Consider the following 15766-nt stretch of genomic DNA (forward strand, 5'->3'; position numbering starts at 1 on the left):
GAGGTTAGACTTAAGGGGAAATTTTCTGGCCCTCAGAGTTGCAGAGGTTCCTAAAATGGGGAAAAGCAATGAGTCTCCCTCCTTAGAGTTATCAAAGCACAATAGAGATATTTCCCTGTATCCCCAAAATTTTTCCAAAATATGCAGGGAGGATATTTCTCCAAAATAAGTGGGGATAGCTAACAGGACCTCAGAACTGTATTCCCACTGCTGGTCTAACCAATCTCCGTGCCAGTTGGGCAGATTCCCCACTTCTAGAAAGATACCTGTTATTCTTAAAATACCCATCAATCATCCCAGAGATCTATGACAGCAACCAAGTTCCAGACCCTTAATCTCAGAGAAACAGTGATTCTAAAATTATGAGAAAGGCACTGAGCATGGTACTCCTATCTAGGATATAGGAATAAGTAAAATATACTTACCTCACTGAACAGAGATGATCATTGAGGGTAATCGTAGATCTCCCAGACATCCCAACATGTGGTAGATACTATGGCAGACTGTATTTTCCAAAACTAGCTGCAATACCATCTCCAGTCTCATCACTTATTCTTACAATATGACTTTGACCCTCTTCTCATTGAAAGGAGGCAGTGTGATCCCTCTGTTTGAGTCTGGGTAGGCTTGTGACAGTAGTGAAAGTAGCATCATGACTTCCAAGAATAGGTCACAAAAAGCAACACAGCTTCTGCCTGCTTCTCTTGGGACACGCACCTTTGGATCCCAGCTGCCATGCTGTGAGGAAGCCCAATCAGCTTCATGGCAAAGTCACATGTTGGTTTCCCAGCTGAGAATCCAGGCTCCTAGAACTCAATTGCTATGCTATGAGGAAGCCTGTACTCTATTCCCACATAGGAAGACTACATAGAGAAGCCATGTGCGTGTGTTATGGCCAACAGTCCAGCAGAGATCCCAGAGCACCAACCACCAGACATGTGAACGAACATGCTGTTAGAGTCTTCCAGTGCCCAGCTGTCAAGTCACCCTTAGCTTTTGAGTCTTTCCTGCTGAAACTCAGGCATCCTGAAATAGACACAACTAATTCTCATATTGCCCTTTCTGAAACCCTAACCTCTAGAATAATAAAATGGCTATTTTATACCACGTGGATTTGGGTAGTTTGTTTTACAGCAATAGAAACCAGAATAGCTACTCAATATAGTTGGATCATCTAAGGCTTTAGTCTAATGATAACATTCTGGTTACCAGAGCATTCTAGTTAGTTCACTGGCTGTCTACTAAGACACCATAGTGCCAGGATTTCAGAGTTCAGTTGAAAGTTTACTGGTCCTTAGTAGCAAAGCGTTTTTGTTCTTGCTACATCCAAAAACAGCATTCCCCAAAAGATCACCCCATAAGGAAATGTGTGACCTGAGTTTTCCCAGGACTCTGCAGTGGGGGATAGGATTTAGGTCATATTCAGAGAAGTAAGTTTAATTTCATTAGCTTATGTCCCCAAACATTAAATCTTCTGTTAACTGCTCTTATTATTTCTGAGACTCTCTAGGGATGTCTTGCCTTTATTTACAAAGAGTCTTCTTGTGTTCTTCCAAATCTAAGCTCTCTTACTGATTTTGGTATTGAATTATTTTTCATACTGTTTGCTATCCTTCATTTAAGATCTCACTCTATGGGAGAATTATGCGTTCCTGTTCCAATGATGTCAGACTCAGTCAAGTGACCTACTTTGGCCAATGGCATATAGACAGAAGTGGCATATACCACTTCCAAGCACCAGCTCTAAGATCCTTTAAGAGCCATTGAGTGGTTTTACCATATTCTTTTTTTCTTTTTCCCCTCTACCCTAAGGTCATCAAGGCCCAAGATATTGTTTATTCCGTGGACATATAACATGAGCAAGAAATAAATCTTCATTGTTGTGAAGCACTGGGATTGGGGGTATTTCTCACTGCAGCACAACTTAACCTAAACTGGTTGATACACTACTAATGCCTCACTATTGAGACAGCACTGACGCTAACGCCAAGAGCTAACCTCCCAGAGCTTCCAAAGCTGATACCTCGGTAGTGTTAACATGGGTACCTTTGCCCTCTATTATCTCCCTCAAGTCAGATCCATGTTGAGTTCCAGAAAAAAAATAAGTGGAATACTCTTCACCTCTACATGGCACCACATCTTGTCATGGTGCCACCTAGGACCTAAATCAGAACTGTTGGTGCCTAGCAGATCACAAAACCTTAGTGACATCAGTTCCTGCAGCTTTTGCCTCTATTCCCTCTGCCCCAAGGATACAGAAATAGATTCCAAGATTCTCTCTTCTGGGAAATAGGTTTTCTGTCATTTTTGCCATTCTTTCACTTTTCTTCCTCTCTGAGATGTTTCACTTCCTCCTCACATTTCCCTTTCTCTCATGCAAATCAAGACACGCAAAATCACTCCTGTGGGCTTGGGTCCTATCACTTTATCAGACACTCCCAGACGTATCTGAGTCCCAGATCAATAAGACAAGATACCACCTCTCTCTACTTCAAGGGCAGTCTATAATTCTTCTTCCAGATATCCCCGTGGGTAGCACCCTGGCTTTCTTTGCTAAGATTCCTTCATCAAGGAGATGGAGGCTCCCCCAGCATCCTTTATAAGTAGCAACCTCCGTGCCCACTTTAGCCCATCCTACTTCTTTTTTTGTTTGTTTATATATTTATTTTTAAAAAATTGTTCAAAATTTAAAGGTTACTTTCCATTTACAGTTATTACAAAATATTGGCTCTATGCCCCGCATTGTGTATACAGTACATCCTTGAGCCTATCTTACACCCAATAGTTTGTACCTTTCACTCCCCCATCCCTATATTGCTCCTCCCTCCTCCCCACTGGTAACCACTAATTTGTTCTCTGTATCTGTGAGTCTGCTTCTTTTACATTATATTCACTAGCTTGTAGATTTGGTTTGGTTTTGGTTTTTTGTTTTTTGGCTGTGCCGGGTCTTAGTTGCGGCATGTAGACTTCTTACTTGCGGCATGTGGCCTCTTAGTTGCAACATGTGGGCTTCTTAGTTGCAGCATGCATGCGGGATCTACTTCCCCAATGAGGGATCGAACCCAGGTCCCCTGCATTGGGAGTGCAGAATCTTACCCACTGGACAACCAGGGAAGTCACATCTTGTAGATTTTTAGATTCCATATATAAGTGGTATCATACAGTATTTGTCTTTCTCTGTCTGACTTATTTCACTTAGCATAATGCCCTCCAAGTCCATCCATGCTGCTGCAAATGGCAAAATTTTGTTCTTTTTTATGGCTGAGCAGTATTCCAGTGTGTGTGTGTGTGTGTGTGTGTGTGTGTGTGTGTGTCTGTGTGTGTATAATACATCTTCTTTATCCATTCATCTGTTGATGGGCACTTGGGTTGCTTCGATATCTTGGCAATTGCAAATAATGCTGTTATGAACACTGGGGTGCATGTATCTTTTTGAACTAGTGTTTTGTTTTCAGATATATACCCAGGAGTGGAATTTCTGGGTCATACGGGAAAAGAATTTGAAAAAGAATAGAAAAAAAATTTTTTTAAAAACCGCAATGAGATATCACCTTACACCTGTCAGAATGGCTAACATCAAAAAGAACACAAATAACAAGCGTTGGTGAGGATGTGGAGAAAAGGGAACCCTTAGACACTGTTGGTGGAAATGTAAATTGGTGCAGCCACTGGGGAAAACAGTATGGCAGTTTCTCAAAAAACTGAAAATAGATCTACTCCTTTATTTTTATTTTTCTTGTTAGCATTTACCATCATCTGATATGTTATTCAATTGTTTACACTCTGTATCCTCCTCTAGAATGTGTGTGTTTATTGGTCTAGTACTAGCATCTAGAACAGTGTTTGGTATATAGTATGTGTTCAATAGATATTTTTTGAATAAAAATAATGAAAGCTCTATAGATTTAAAATAGTAATATTGAATGGAGCCTTGGACTTTCAAAATGAATCCCATGGAGATCCACTCCACGTGGAGGGAGTATTACTTCTTCTACTCACAGGTCAGTTGGACCACTCTGATTTTATTTGCTGTGTCCAGGAGGGGCTAGAGGTAAGATTTTATTTGAAAAGTAGGTTCAACTTAAAAAGAACTTGGGAATCACTGATACAGGCCAAATCACACATTGAGTGGATGGATAAACTGAGGTCTAGCAAGGGGAGGATGTTTACCAGATCACTCAGCCGGTTAATGACAGTGTCAGGCCCAGGACACAGCTCACTCATTGATTTACTTTGCATAATTGGGATGTAAAGATCGGGCAAGGTGACTTAATCAGACATTGCTTCTTCCATGAACTGTGGAGTCAGGACACTGAAATGAAACTGAGTACAATGACAGGAGCACCTCCTTGTTAATAAATCCTCCTCTGTGACACCAAGGTGGAAAATTCCAAGATCTGACCCTTTCTGACTGGCAAAGTCCATTCCCCTGTCTGATTTCCTGTGCACGTGTGTGTATTTATATTCTGTCAAGTATTGTAGGTGGTAGATTTCATTCAGTTGTGACCAACTCTTATTAGATAGTCAGGCACATGTGGTTTGGGTCCTTGTATCAGTGGAGGGTCCCCCTGCTACAAATAAGAAGCACCCAATGGTTATTCATTAACTCACAGAGGAGGAACTGGGGAAGGGAAACTCCAGGGCTGGGGGGTCCAGTAGTTCAATGACACTATCAAACCCCCAGGTGCTCTTTATCTTTCTCTGCTGTCATTTCTCAGCATGTTTGTCTTACTCACGCTTCCTTATGGCCCCATGAGAGCTCCTGGCTCACGAAGATGTCACGAGCGGAGACCGAAAAGGGGACATCTCCTTCCTGTGTCCCCTGTTATGAGCAAGGAACAATTAGCTAGAGGTCTGCCTTTGGCATCCTCCCCACATGCCCGTGCTGGAACCAGTTCGCATGACTCACGACCTGAAGGGCAGGGCTGCTGCAGGGAGGGAAAACAAAATCAGAATTCTGTTGGTGTGATGATTAGTGTCACGTGTCAGCCTGGCTAAGCTCTAGTACCCAGTTATTCAGCTAAGTTTATGTGTTGCTATGAAGGTGTTTTGTAGATGTGGCTAATATCTATGATCAGTTGCCTTAAGGAAAGAAGATTATCCTTGATAATCTGGGTGGGTCTCATCCAATCAGTTGAAAGGCCTTAAGAACAGAAGTGAGATTTCTCTGAGGAAGGAGGGATTCTGCCTCAAGACGGAGCATCAGCTCAGGCCCTTGAGTTTCCAGCCTGCCAGTCGGCCCTGCAGATTTGGGACCTGAGACGCATGCTCAGTACTCAAGTGCGCACGTGTGTGTGACCTGAGACGCATGCTCAGTACTCAAGTGCGCACGTGTGTGTGACCTGAGACGCATGCTCAGTACTCAAGTGCGCACGTGTGTGTGACCTGAGACGCATGCTCAGTACTCAAGTGCGCACGTGTGTGTGACCTGAGACGCATGCTCAGTACTCAAGTGCGCACGTGTGTGTGACCTGAGACGCATGCTCAGTACTCAAGTGCGCGTGTGTGTGACCTGAGACGCATGCTCAGTACTCAAGTGCGCACGTGTGTGTGACCTGAGACGCATGCTCAGTACTCAAGTGCGCACGTGTGTGTGACCTGAGACGCATGCTCAGTACTCAAGTGCGCACGTGTGTGTGACCTGAGACGCATGCTCAGTACTCAAGTGCGCACGTGTGTGTGACCTGAGACGCATGCTCAGTACTCAGGTGCGCACGTGTGTGTGACCTGAGACGCATGCTCAGTACTCAAGTGCGCACGTGTGTGTGACGTGAGACGCATGCTCAGTACTCAGATGTGCGTGTGTGTGTGACCTGAGATACATACTCAATACTCAAGTGTGCATGTATGTGTGTGTGTGTGTGTGTGTGTGTGTGTGTATAATATATACATTTTTTGATTCTTTTTTCCCTCTGGTAGAACCCTCACTGGTACTGTTAACTAGAAAGAAATTGGGGAACGGCTATTAGGTAGAGAGTCAACATTCTTTTTTTTTTAACCGAACAATGGGATTTTCAGGAATACACCATTTATTCATTTATTTATTCATTTATTCAACAAATACTTTGAGCACTCGCTTTTACATTTATTCATAAATATTCCGTGTATTTTCTGGATACTTGAGAGAACAAAACGGACCCAAAGTCCTACCCTATTTTATTTTATTTTATTTTATTTTTTTAGCAATTGGTTTTTTTTTTTTTTAAGTTTTTAATTTTATTTATTTATTTATGGCTGTGTTGGGTCTTCGTTTCTGTGCAAGGGCTTTCTCTAGTTGTGGCAAGTGGGGGCCACTCTTCATCGCGGTGCGCGGGCCTCTCATTATCGCGGCCTCTCTTGTTGCGGGGCACAGGCTCCAGACGCGCAGGCTCAGTAGTTGTGGCACACGGGCCTAGTTGCTCTGCGGCATGTGGGATCTTCCCAGACCAGGGCTCGAACCCGTGTCCCCTGCATTGGCAGGCAGATTCTCAACCACTGCGCCACCAGGGAAGCCCCCCTACCCTATTTTAAATCAATGCCCTCTGATATATGCGTTCATGTCATCCTAAAATTTACCTTGATAGCACTTATCACAGTGCATTTATACAGTTATTTTGTGATTTAAAAAAAAATACATGTGTGGCTCTACTATTGGACCTTCAGTTTTGTTTGGGGAAAAAAAGCAAATATTAAGAGGCATAAGGAGATTTAAACACGGGCGCAGATGTGGTAGATTTCTGGTGCGTGCACATACCTGGCTCTCCTCTCCTTCCTGGGCAGAGACGGGATGATGCTTTCCAATCCCCTGGAAGTAAGGTGGGGCCTTGTGACTAGTTCCATCCCATGGCCTATAAATGGAAATGATGTGAGTCACTTCTAGGCTGAGACTTATAAAAGCTAGCCTGCGTTGTGCTTGCCTGTCTCTCTGATACATCCACCCAAAGGGCCATGTATCAAATACCATCACCTCTGGGAGTTAGTATTTTGACATAGGAATTCTGGGAGGGACCCAAACATTCAGACTGTTGCAATGGCTCTTTCTAACTGCATGAGTGATTCCCAGAGAGGGCTGCCGGCTGAGAGCATCCAGGGATGACCAGCCGTGACACAGCGCCTCAGGCCAGGTAGGGCTCCCATCACTCACTCAACACCTTTTCATTGAGCTCCTACTATGTGCAAGGTATCTGCTGGGTAATGAGTACACAGATGTGAACACTGACCTCAAAGTTTGGGAAGGTAGATGCATAAACAGGCAGCTGCAATATACAAGAGGATTTTTGGGGTTTTGTTTTAATTGAAGTGTAGTTGATTTACAATGTCGTGCTAATCTCTACTGTACAGCAAAGTGACTCAGTTATACACATAGAGACATTCTTTTTTTATATTCTTTCCCGTGATGGTTTATCACAGGATACTGAATATAGTTCCCTGTGCTGTACAGTAGGACCGTGTTGTTCATACAGCTCAACAACAAAAGAACAAACAACCCAATTGAAAAAAAAAAAAAGACCTTAATAGACATTTCTCCAAAGAAGACATACAGATGGCCAGTAGGCACATGACAAGATGCTCAACGTCACTAATTATTAGGGAAATGCAAATCAAAACTACAAGAGGTTTTAAAGAAGTATCTGTGCTACTAACAATAGTAACAGTGATTATAATAAATGGTACAAGGTAATGAGCACTTATTCTACACTAAGCCCTCTTTTTAGGTTTTACCGTGTATTACTTTACTCAATCCTTACAACAAATTGTGAGGCAAGTACTAGTATGATTCCCATTTTGCAGATCAGGAAAATGAGGCTCAGAGAATGAAATGATTGGCCTCATTTAAAAAGCTAGAACACCTAGGTCGTAACTCATGTTCCGTATTTAAAGCTGTTGCTGGAAATGGCTACACAGCATTGCTTCCTACTATGTGCCTAGTACCGGCCCTAGACCATGATGGGTGCCCTCAGTAAATAACGGCTGATTGAATTAGCAACCGCTACAATAAAGTCAGTACCGGAGCCCCGGGAGGCCAGCAGAGGGGCATTATTGAAACAGTCTAGGCCAGTGGTTCTCAAAGTATGGTCCCTGGGCCAGCAGCAAAGGGAAATCGGTAGGCATGCAAATTCTCAGGCCTCCAATCCAGACCCACTGAAGCAGGAATTCTGAGGATGGAGCCCAGGAATCTGCATTTGAACAGGTCTTCTGGGCAATTCTGATACACAACACAAGCTCTAGGACCTTGCTCCTCCAAGTGTAGTCGATGGACCATCTGCATCGCCATCACCCTCCTGGGAGCAAACGAGAAATGCAGAAGCTCAGATCCCACCCCGGACCTACTGAATCAGAATCTCCATTTTAACTGCATCCCCCAAAGAGTCTTTTGTAAATTCAAGTTTGAGAAGCACTGGTCCAGACTGTTGGTTTTCAAACTTAGCTGCTCCTGGGAATCACCTGGAGAGTTTTAAAAATGACTAATGCGTGGGTCCTCCCTCTAGAGATTCTAGTTCAGCTGGTCTGGGGTGTGGCCTGGACATCAGACTCTTTAAAACTCCCCAGATGATTGTAATGTGCAGGGGAAGTTACGACTCGTGGGGATCCAGGACTCTTAAGAAGGCTTCCGGGGGAGGCAGCATCTAAGCTCAGCCCCGCCCCCAAGGTGGGTGTGGCCCGGAGAGGGACAGAAAAAGCCCGAGTGTTTTGGGTGCAGCTGCCACCACTGTTTCTACCTGTCTTCAGTCAAAGAGGGAAGGCTCCCAAATCAAGGGCTGTCAATCCACCCCCTGTCAACAGCCTCAAATTCACGAAAACGCTCCAGGCAAGGGTTCAGAGGCAGGGCAGAACGAGGGAGAGGTTTTGTTACATAAAGCCTGCATTCTCCGAGCTGTGCATTCATTAATTTCAAAGTAGGTTGAGTGATGGGGGAAGGTTGGGGGCAACAACACAGGTACTAAAAAGACTTTCAAAAAGTCCCTCCTTTCTTCTTGGCTTACCTCCCGGCCGACCCGACCAATCACAGTCAGAGAAAAAAGCCAGCCTGTAAGATCCAGCCTTTGCAGAGGCTGCCAGAAAAAAAGAAACAGGGCTAGTGAGAGCATAGAACTCAAGCGGAGAGGGAATCAGTAGGGCCAGAGAGAGAGGGGCCTCTGGGAGTTTGGAGCGGGTGGTGGAGAGGGCAGGGGTGAGGAAGACGTGGAGGGAAGAGTGACTTGAGAAGAGAAGGGTCCAGATTCTTCAGAGTTGGCCTTCTGGGCTCCAACACGGGAGCCGTTTCCATTGCACCCACTTCCCCACCTCCTCCTCCTCTCGTCTCCTGTGACTAATGATTTTGACCCTTCCCCAACCCGATCTGCAATATCTCAGGCCTCTGTCATAGTCGGCTTCCGGCCATCCGCAGGTCAGATGGCTCTGAGCACAGGAGCGCCAGCCTTGCAGCAGTCAAAAGGCAACAGGACGTAGCCAAAGGCAGGTTCCCCAAATACCCCCAGGGCCCAATTTTTGCTCTCCTTCCTTCCTTTCCCTCTCCCCTATCTTGTTACCATGAATTACCCTTTTTTTTTTTACTTCTTTTTTTTTATTGAAGTATAGTTGATTTTCAATGTCTTGCCAATCTCTGCTGTACAGCAAAGTGACTCAGTTATACAGACATTCTTATTTTTATATTCTTTTCTATGATGGTTTATCACAGGATATTGAATATAGTTCCCTGTGCTATGCAGTAGGACCTTGTTGTTTATCCATTCTAAATGTTGTCGATTCTTCTCTCACTTTTTGGGGCCCCTCTCTTCCAGGCCCTAGCTGAGGAAGAAATGTAAGGCAATGATAAAGTGACAATGCACCAGAATGAGTTCATCATAGGGACTGCTTTTCAAGAGAGACCCCTTCCAGAGGGTATTTTCGCAGAACAAATTCCGAGCCATCACCCCACATGCTCTTGGAATTCCTCTTGGGGAATGGCCTTTGGAAATGCCTAAATGGACATTTCAAAGCAAAGCACAAAACGCATTATAATTATGCTGTGCATTCATTTTTTAAAACATTCATGTTTGCACCCTAGTTGTTTGACCCCAAATGAATGTAACTCAGTGAATCACCCATTTTATTCTTTTTTTCCCTTTAATGTCTTTAATGGAGTATAATTGCTTTACATTGTTGTGTTAGTTGCTGCTGTATAACAAAGTGAATCAGCTATATGTATACATATATCCCCATATCCCCTCCCTCTTGCATCTCCCTCCCACCTTCCTTATCCCACCCCTCTAGGTGGTCACAAAGCACCGAGCTGATCTCCCTGTGCTATGCGGCTGCTTCCCACTAGCTATCTGTTTTACATTTAGTAGTGTATATATGTCCATGCCACTCTCTCACGTCGTCCCGGCTTACCCTTCCCCCTCCCCGTGTCCTCAAGTCCATTCTCTACGTCTGTACGTCTGCGTCTTTATTCCTGTCTTGCCCCTAGGTTCTTCAGAGCCATTTTTTTTTTTAATTCCATATATATGTGTTAGCATACGGTATTTGTTTTTCTCTTTCTGACTTACTTCCCTCTGTAGGACAATCAACACTATTTACAATAGCCAGGACGTGGAAGCAACCTAAGTGTCCATCGACAGATGGATAAAGAAGATGTGGCACATATGTGTACAATGGAATATTACTGAGCCATAGAAAGAAATGAAATTGAGTTATTTGTAGTGAGGTGGGTGGACCTAGAATCTGTCATACCCATTTTATTCTTAATGCTTCTCCCTGAGTGATATTCGACTCTTTCCCCAGGTTAAAGCTACCCTCAAAGTTTGCAGATCTGGCCATCAAGAAAGAAATGGTCCAAAAAAAAATCAAACAAGAATCTGAAGAATATACTCCTCTTTCCCACCCCCCACTCCCAAAAACTCAACTTCTAAAAATACTCTGAATTATGACAGAATCTTCAGGAGAAATGTCCAGCCTCTGAAAGAGAACTTTGGCAGAGCAATACTGATTTGAAGGGATGCTCTCTAAAATCACAAACTGAAAAAAGCGTTAAGGGTTTTCTTAGTCACGATTAATGAACTCAGTCCCGCTTCCTCTTTTATGTGCACAGTAGTATCTGGGACAATCCCAGCTTTTAGCAACTCAGATTTTCCAGGCATCTTTCCTCCTCAGGATAAGCAACAAAGGGAACAAGCACATACTTAACTCAGTATTATAGGATGTGGTTTTCTGTTTTATTTTTCCTCTTTGATTCCTCTCCTCTCCTACCTTGAAAGGAAAGACTATTTTCACACCAAGTTAAATCCATTCAACAAGTATTTTCTGCATGCAAGGCCCTGTTTCACGTGGTGTGTGGGAATCCCAGCCACCTAAGTTGTGTTTTCTCATTTATTTGCCTCTAGGGTGCCAACAGAGAGAAATGGGTTCAGGTTGCCCAGGACACTGTGTTGAGAAGGATTCTGAGGTCCAGATTCAGTGAGAAAGTACACATATGGCTTCTTTCTCCTTACATTTAATAGACATTCAGATATTTTGAATGAATAAGTGGGGGGAGAAAAAGAGAACTGCATCCATAAGTGATGAGACCTACCAGTTGGGCAAGAGGAAGTGAATCACATCATGTCCACGGATTCAAGTGAACTTTTAGAGTAATATTCATTCCAGATGGTTGCCAGAACAGACTTCCTTCCTATTTCCAGTGTTAAAAGTCACAGTATAGGTGGGTTCCCCACTGAAATAATTTACCTTGAAGTATATTTTGCCCCATTCTGCTGAACTAGAATGGCCACACATGAAAGTATAGAAAAGACTAAAGAATTGCTCTAGAATGAAGCAGAATGAAAGAGACATGAAAACTAAATGTAACAAGCAATTCTGAACTGGACTTTTGCTACAGACACCTCATTGAGTGGAACTTGAATGGGATCTGAGAACTCCATGGTAACAGTGTATCAATGTTAGCTTCCTGATATTTATTGATGGTTATAATTTGGTTACATGGGAAATGCCTTTGATTTTAGGAAATAAACAAAGTAGTCAGGGCTAAAAAAATTTACCTTGTTCACAAATGTAAATGACATCTTACCCTGTTGCTCCCAATATGAAGATGAAATTTACCTCCAGCAAATATACCCAGAGTTTCCTAATAAACGCTCTGGCCAAAGGAAAAGAAAAAAAAAAAACAGTCAACAGAAATATGTTGGAGAGCTGAATTAACATATTTAGGTCTAGCTTGGTGCTCTTTGTGGCTTGTGCTGAGGAGAAACTTTCCAACTCTCATGAAATATGCTTTAAAAGGAGAGTATACTTTTGAGATGGCCATCAAACTTTGCAGCAAAAGAATGGACTTTGAACATTATGAGGTCTTAGGTCTTATAATATTATGAGTTGTCACATCCTGGGGCAGTCATAGAGATTTCATGGCTTTTACTCCAGAAGACGAGGAATTCCAGGCACGTTTCTAAACTAGTATCTTACCATGAAATACACCTGTCAACGTTCCTGATTCTTTGAAAGATGTGCTTTTAAAAATTATATGCCCCAATGGAAGAAATGTTCCCAAATCATAGTTCTCAGGGTCAGGTTTGTGTAAGAAAGTTTTGGTGAACAAATAATTGAACAGATGCCGGAAAACCTAAGGCTTTCATTTGAGTAGAGGAGAGGGATTTATTAGACCACTAGATTAAAATTCCTGTATTTAAGACATATTTCACAAACACTTAATGGGGTTTTCCCACCCGTTAAGAGCAAACCAAGGGCACAGTGTTACATTTTAATAGGAGCAGTAACTTCACTTCATTTATAGACTAAACTGACAGAAAAAAAAAAATACCAGGGTAGTTCTGGCCAGAGAAAACATGACTTAATACAAGTGCTCAGGCAACATATTAGAAATAAAGATCTGTCTGTAGCCTTGGTAATTTCTTTTCCTTTTTCTATTTTTGAGAGGGGGTGGTGATTTGGAAGAAAAAAATCCTGTGGTTGGTGTCTAATGAAGTTAACACTTCTGGGGCAAGACGTCTATTACATGCAAACGTCATGAATTATAATTACAGAATAACCTATTTACACATGGAGGAACACAGGGTCAAACAGAAAACCCTGCCAAGAATCTCAGCTTTTGCCTGGGAAATACTGGCAACTGGCATAAAGCAAATGGTCTCGGGATGGGGCAAAGGCAGGACGAACAAAGAGATCTGGTTTTAAATCCATACGCTGTTTAGCAAACACACATAAAGAGATTCATCGTGGAGAACCATGGAGATTTATCCTTTTGATAAATTGGCCTCAAAAGAGGAAGAGATATCCCCACATCTATCTCACAGAATTACAGACTCTTAAACTGCTGGTACAGGTAGAACACAGGTGTAACACTTTTTCAGGGAAATTTGGAAAAATCTGTAATAAAACCTTAAATAATATGAGTACCCATCTCTAGCAGTACATCCTAAGGAAATAATTAAGCAATCTTCCAAAAAGATATACATTTACATGCAAGGATGTTTATCGTAGAGCTGTCTACAGGTGTAAAGTATTGGAAAGGAGCTAACTATTCATTGATAGGCAATTGGTTAAGTAAGAGTAATCCACAAGTGAGATACCATGTAGCCTTTATGAAGCATGACATTTATTTATATGTGTTGCTTAGGAAGATGTCTCAATACATTAAGTTTAAATGGCAGGATCTTAAGAAATCCAAAGTATGATTTCATTTTTTTGTTAAAAAATGAATGTATATATGTGTGTATTTTTTTTGAAACAAGATAAGACTAACATCTACAGGACTACCGAAAACAGTTATTCTTTGTAGGTAGAATAACGAGAAAATGTCCAGTTGCTATGTATGTCACATTTCCAGATTGCTTGGATTTGTAGACAAACGTAGATCACATTATAATTAGAAAAGGCTCTAAAGATATTGCCGGTAAAGGAAAAGAAAGTCTCTTTCAGAGAGTGGATCTCCTTTTCCTCTAGATGCTGAATTCGGACACGCCTACTTTCTAACTTTTGCCAGCTGTTGACACCGGGGGAGTCCATCCTCCACTCTGTAATGTAAGGACATTCCTTTCCTCCTAGGCTGGTGACGAGGATTAGGTGAGGTAATGTTTGTACAAGGCCTGGCCTGGTGCCTGGCACACATAAGGAGCTCAGCTAAAGAAAAGAGTGAGTGCCTTTTCGATCGAACAGGTGCAATGCACATGATATGTACCACGAATGGCCGTAACCAAGGGGATGCAGGAGGATACCTGCTCGGTATCTTGCCTTCTGTTTGGCACTTTCCGGATGATAAAACAATCTAGTTGATGTGGTATCTCCACTTAAAGCTGGGAGATGGGTAACCATGATTAGTAACATGTCTAAAGCACCTACTGAGTGCCAGGCACTGTTTGGGCTCTTTAATGTGATAAGTCATTTAATCATTCAAATCACTATGGTAGATCCACATTATTATTACTACGCCCGGGTTAGGAAACCAAGGTACAAATAAGTTATGTGACTTGGATAAGGTCTCCCGGCTGCTTAGGGGTGGAGCTGAAACTAGAACCCAGAACTCTGGTTTCGGAACCTGTGCTCTGACCCAGCCAAGCACACCCGCATCAAATAACTAGGGGTGAGGTCCAGGCTGAAGATGGGAATTCAGAGAAAGGGGCTGGGGCGGGGGGGTGTCTGTGGCAGAGGGTCAGCCGCTGAAACCTTAGAAAAGACCGGATGCTCAAATTTGAATGAGTATCAGGATGTCCCAGGGGGGTTATTATAACAGGATAGATGGATTCCACCCCCTGGAGCTTCTGATTCAGTAAGTCCAGGGTGGGGCCTGAGGACCTGCATTTCTAACAAGCTCCCAGGTGGGATGGGGATGGGTCCAGAATCACTTGGCCCTTAGGGCTGCGATGCAGTCAGACTGGCAGGGAGCAACGGCAAGGCAGGACAACGCCAGCAGCATCGAAATATGCAGCCCGTTCCTGTGTCTGATTCCACAAAACGTCACGTCATAGACGCTTACAAGCAAGTGTTCACTGCTTATAAATACAACCCTATCAATCACCCTTTGATGTCCACATCTGAGTGATGCAGCATTCAAGAAGTGTCTTTCAACAGCCAATCGATGCGATGAAAAGCAACTTCATTTTTTCTCCACATCTTCCCAAAGACATCGCTGAGGACCCAGTTCATCACTTGCCCGACGTCACTTCCTGTAAATCCTTTACCATCTTTCTCACTTCTCTCCCACCTCACGTGCTCAGGGACTTCTCTCCTCCAAACTCTCCCCAAAAGGCCTCTCTTCAGCCCTGGGGGAAGCATGCGTCTTGTTGCCTTCCTCCTACCCTCCCAAATTCTGTGTCAGTAAAGCTCAAAGGACCAGGGTGGCAAGAAAAACACCAAGGAAGTCCCAATCTATGTTATTTTGACTGTTATTGCTACTCAAAATACTAGTAGTCATGAAATCAGGTGGTACATTTTTTTTCTATTTTAGCCAGTTAATTTTCTCAGATAATGCTACCTTAGTAATTTATTTCTGCAAGACATACACCTAGTCTATTTTTTGGTTGCTGTAGTCTTTTGGGAATGGAACAAGGGAGGCATAAACTCTACCAAATTCCACAATAAAAGAATTAGGAAATCTCCATAGAAGTTTTTTTTTTTAATAGATTTTATTTATTTATTTATCTATTTATTTATTTTTGGCTGCGTTGGGTCTTTGTTGCTGCGCTCAGGCTTTCTCTAGTTGTGGCCAGCGAGGGCTACTCTTCCTTGCGGTGCGTGGGCTTCTCATTGAGGTGGCTTCTCTTGCTGTGAAGCACAGGCTCTAGGTGCGCAGGCTTCA

The 15766-nt window shown here is 43.0% G+C and overlaps 1 long non-coding RNA gene across 1 annotated transcript in view; it reads left to right on the forward strand.

Moving 5' to 3' along the window:
* LOC309611384 overlaps window positions 1-15766 on the forward strand; it is a 216857-nt gene that overhangs the window by 193634 nt on the left and 7457 nt on the right. The window lies entirely within an intron of this gene.

Source organism: Balaenoptera borealis (genome assembly GCF_965194805.1).
Source record: "Balaenoptera borealis genome assembly, chromosome: 14".
Classification (NCBI taxonomy): domain Eukaryota; kingdom Metazoa; phylum Chordata; class Mammalia; order Artiodactyla; family Balaenopteridae; genus Balaenoptera; species Balaenoptera borealis.